General features: G+C 43.8%; 1 protein-coding gene across 1 annotated transcript in view; it reads left to right on the top strand.

The window, feature by feature from the left end:
• The window catches only part of LOC145395605 (uncharacterized), a 33,422-nt gene that overhangs the window by 8,999 nt on the left and 19,423 nt on the right, over positions 1 to 5,000 (top strand). The window lies entirely within an intron of this gene.

Here is a 5,000-nt window from a genome sequence, read left to right as displayed (position 1 = left end):
ATATAATACAAATAATTCCATACCTTAATTCTTTCTCTTCACTGTTGTCTTTCTCCATAATCTGTATTGGGAGAGAGAGAAAAAATTATTGAAAATCTTCCTCTTTTTTTACATTTACCTGTAAAAAAAATGCTCTCTCTCTCTCTCTCTCTCCTTACCTTAATCTTACTCTCTCTACGGAGAATTGGAAATGAGTATTAGTCCTTGAGAGAGAGAGAGAGAGAGAGAGAAATAGGCAAAGTAAGTGAAACGTGGGTAGCAAAATCCGTAGACTTTAATTACCCCATAAACCCATACACTCAAGAGCTTCTCTCTCTCTCTCTCTCTCTCTCTCTCTCCACTGAAATCTTCCTCTACTTACAATATATATATATAAGTAAAAAGACTGGAGCCACACATATAATTTTTTTTTTTCTCTCTCAGTCACGAAGAAGTGCTGTGGAAAGAATGTACAGACTTTCTTTTAACTTGGCCTAAAATTGATGATGATGATGATGATGATGATGATGATGATGATGATGATGAATTATTTAGCAATAATAATAATAATAATGACAACAAAAGCAGCAGCAGTAGCCGTAGTAGTAGTAGTAGCAGTAGTAGTAGTAGTAGTAATAATAATAATAATAATAATAATAATAATAATCTACTCTTCCCTCCGGTAGATACGTAGATTAAATAGATGTACGCTAATTAGAGAGAGAGAGAGAGAGAGAGAGAGAGAGAGAGAGACATACAAGTGCTGACAAACAGATAGATAGATAGATAGATGGATGGATTGATAGATATAGATAGATGGGAAGATAAAGATACACAGATGGATAGATAAAGTTAAACACAGCAAGAGATTGGGATAGATAGACAGAAAGAGAGAGAGAGAGAGAGAGAGAGAAAATGGTGCCACTACATCAAGTGAGTGGATGGTGCCCCTCCATTTCCCATTTTCCAGCCATCTACCTTAATTACTCTCCCATCCTTTTACCTGCTCGATTAAGTGCTCTCTCTCTCTCTCTCTCTCTCTCTCTCTCTCTCTCTCTCCAATACATTTCTGTTTCTATAATTCTTTTTCTTTTTTTCATTTTTATTTCCTCTCTCTCTCTCTCTCTCTCTCTCTCTCTCTCTCTCTCTCTCGCTTTCCTTCCTCCCTCCCTCCCTCTCCATATCTTTCCTCCCTCCCTCCCTCCATATCTTACCTCCCTCCCTCCCGCTCCCTCTCTCTCTCTTCATATCTTTCCTTCCTTCCTCTCTCTTTCCTCCCTCCCTCCCTCCCCCTCCTTATCTTTCCTCCTCCTTGCCAAACCCATCTTGCTCTCTCTCTCTCTCTCTCTCTTACATAAGTCATCATATTTTCTCCCTTGTTCATCCTCCTTCCTTCCCTCTTTCCTTCCTTCCATCCTTCCTTCCTTCCTCCCTTCCTTCCATCCTTCCTCCCTTCCTCTCTTCCTTCCATCCTTCCTCCCTTCCTTCCATCCTTCCTCCCTTCCTCTCTTCCTTCCATCCTTCCTCCCTTCCTTCCATCCTTCCTTCCTTCCATCCATCCTTCCTTCCATCCATCTTCCTTCCTTCCTCCCTTCCTTCCTTCCTTCCTTCTATCCTTCCTTCCTCCCTCCTTCCCTCCCTCCCTCTCTCTAAGGACAACATCTTAACATTGCTGAGTAAACTACCTACTCCCTAACTTTCTTGAGGAGGGAGGGAGGGAGGGAGGGAGGGAGGGAGGGAGGGAGGGAAGGAAGGAAGGAAGGAAGGAAGGACGGAAGGAAGGAGGGAAGGAAGGGAGGAAGGATGGAAGGAAGGAAGGAAAGAAGGAAGGATGGAAGGGAGGGAGGAAGGAAGGATGGAAGGGAGGAAGGAAGGAAGGAAGGGAGGGAGGAGGGAGGGAAGGAAGGGAGGGAGGGAGGGAGGGAGGAGGGAAGGAAGGGAGGAAGGGAGGAGGGAAGGATGGAAAGAAGGAAGGAAGGAGGGGAAGAATTAGAGGAGAAGGAATATAAGGAAAGTGTGTGTGTGTGTGTGTGTGTGTGTGTGTGTGTGTGTGAGAGAGAGAGAGAGAGAGAGAGAAACTTCCTCCCTCACTAGCAAAGATGGTGAAAGTTAGCTCAAAGAGTCCGTTCTCTCTCTCTCTCTCTCTCTCTCTCTCTCTCTCATTTTTCAGTCTCCCATCCTCACTACCTTACTTTATCTTACCTACCTACCTACTTACCTACCTACCTACCGAATCGTCTTATCTATTTCTGTAAGTATTCCTTTCCTTCTTCCTTCCCTCCCTCCTCTTCCTTCTCTCCTTCCTTCCCTTCCTCATTTTTCTCCTTCCTTCTCTTTCTCCTCTTCCCTCCTTCCTTCCTTCCCTCCTTCCTCCTTCTTTCCCTCCTTCCTTCCTTCCCTCCCTCCTCCTTTCCTTCCTTCCTTCCTTCCCTCCTTCCTCCTCTTTTCCTTCCTTCCTTCCCTCCCTCCTGTCTTTCTCGAGTAAAAATATTAATAACAGTAAGTTCTCTCTCTCTCTCTCTCTCTCTCTCTCTCTCATTTTCTTTCCGTTCTTTCTTTCCTTTATCATTCTCCCCGCTCTCTCTCTCTCTCTCTCTCTCTCTCTCTCTCAGAACCACTTAACTATGGAGTTCGTATACCAATATGCTAGTCACGAAGAAGTGCTATGGAAAAGAAGTTTAGGGAGGTTGTCTTTTCTCTCTCTCTCTCTCTCCCTCTCTCTCATATCCGTATTTATCTATTTATCTATCTATCAGTCCATATACCTATCTATCTATCTATCTAAACAACTAATCTATCTCATTCCATCTCAATCTATCTACCTATCTATGTATGTATCTATCTACCTATCTATGTATCTATCTATCTGTCTATCTATGTATCTATCTATCTACCTACCTATCTATCTATGTGTATCTATCTACCTATCTATCTATCTATCTATGTATTTGTCTATCTATGTATATATCTATCTACCTACCTATCTATCTATCTGTATCTATCTATCTACCTCAGTCATTCACCTATCTATTACTCTCTCTCTCTCGAACTATCCATCTATCTATCCATACCTACCTACCTACTATCTACTTGCCTACCTACCTACCTACCTTCCTTCCTTCGTTCCTTCCTACTACCTACCTACCTACCTACCTACCTTCCTTCCTACCTAACTACCTACCTACAGAATACGTTCTCTCTCTCTCTCTCTCTCTCTCTCTCTCTCTCTCTCTCTCTCTCTCTCTCCCATCCTCACTATCTTACATTATCTTACCTACCTACCTACCTTCCTACCTACCTACCTACAGAATCCCCTCTCTCTCTCTCTCTCTTTAATAACGATGATAAACAACATTAATATTTGCCGAGTTACGTAAACAGGGGGTGATTAGAGAGAGAGAGAGAGAGAGAGAGAGAGAGATGGAAAGAGAAAGATTAATAAACAGAGAGAGAGAGAGAGAGAGAGATATGGAAGGGAAAGAGACTGACCAATAAAGACAGATAGGTAGGTAGGTAGGTAGGTAGGTAGGGAGAGAGAGAGAGAGAGAGAGAGAGAGAGATGGAAGGGAAAGAGACTGACCAATAGATAAAGACAGATAGATAGATAGGTAGGTAGGTAGGTAGGTAGGTAGGTAGGTAGGGAGAGAGAGAGAGAGAGAGAGAGAGATGGAAGGGAGAGACTGACCAATAGATAAAGACAGATAGATAGATAGGTAGGTAGGTAGGTAGGTAGGTAGGTAGGTAGGTAGGTGGGTAGGTAGGGGGAGAGAGAGAGAGAGAGAGAGAGAGAGAGAGAGAGAGAGAGAGAGAGAGAGAGAGAGAGCAGGCAAAGAACATCAAAACTGAGCAAACAAAAACAAACAAACAAACAAACACACTCTCCTTACTCCGTGGTGAACTCTCTCTCTCTCTCTCTCTCTCTCTCTCTCTGTATCTATCTATCTACCTGTATCTTTATCTATTGATCAATCTTTCCGTTCCATATTCCTCTCTCTCTCACACACACACACACACACACACTATCTACACATCACAGATCAATCTTTCCGTTCCATATTCCTCTCTCTCTCTCTCTCTCTCTCTCTCACACACACACACGCACACACACACACACACACACACACACACACAATTTTCCCTCCCTACTCTCCTTTTATCTCCTCCCTCCCTCCCTCCCTCCCTCCCTTTCCTCCCTTTACTTGTTTACTCAACGACTCTCTCTCTCTCTCTCTCTCTCTCTCTCTAACTTATACGCCGGCGATGCAATACATAAACGGCTTTTAGTGTGTGTGTGTGTGTGTGTGTGTGTGTGTGTGTGTGTGTGTGTGTGTGTGAGAGAGAGGATGGGGATGTGTGTGTGTGTGTGTGTGTGTGTGTGTGTGTGTGTGTGTGTGTGTGTGTGTGTGTGTGTGTGTGTGTGTGTGTGTGCGTGTGTGAGAGAGAGGATGGGGATGTGGGGATGGAGGGAACTGTGTGTGTGTGTGTGTGTGTGTGTGTGTGTGTGTGTGTGTGTGTGTGTGTGTGACCTTCGCCCTAATTATCTTGACCTTTGAGAGAGAGAGAGAGAGAGAGAGAGAGAGAGAGAGAGAGAATTAAAGCGAGATTTTAGAGCAAATGTGAGCGAGGAAAAAGCCAGTTAAGTGAGAGAGAGATCATGTGTAAATCCCCAGGACATTATGTACGTGGATTTTGCGTACATGTGTGTGTGTGTGTGTGTGTGTACGTCTGGCTGTGTAAGTAGTCTGTGTGTACGTATGGCTGTGTAAGTAGTCTGTGTGTACGTCTGGCTGTGTACGTAGTCTGTGTGTACATATGGCTGTGTAAGTAGTCTGTATGTACGTATGGCTGTGTAAGTAGTGTGTGTGTGTATGGCTGTGTAAGTAGTCTGCATAAGTAGTCTGTGTACGTATGGCTGTGTAACGTGTGTACGTATGGCTGTGTAAGTAGTCTGTGTGTACGTATGGCTGTGTAAGTAGCGTGTGTACGTATGGCTGTGTAAGTAGTCTGTGTGTACGTATGGC

This window comes from Coenobita brevimanus, chromosome 32 (genome assembly GCF_032717465.1).
Source record: "Coenobita brevimanus isolate Jiangsu-jjx chromosome 32, ASM3271746v2, whole genome shotgun sequence".
NCBI lineage: Eukaryota > Metazoa > Arthropoda > Malacostraca > Decapoda > Coenobitidae > Coenobita > Coenobita brevimanus.
Note: the sequence above shows the minus strand (reverse complement) of the source record. Positions and strands in the feature narration are given on the sequence as shown.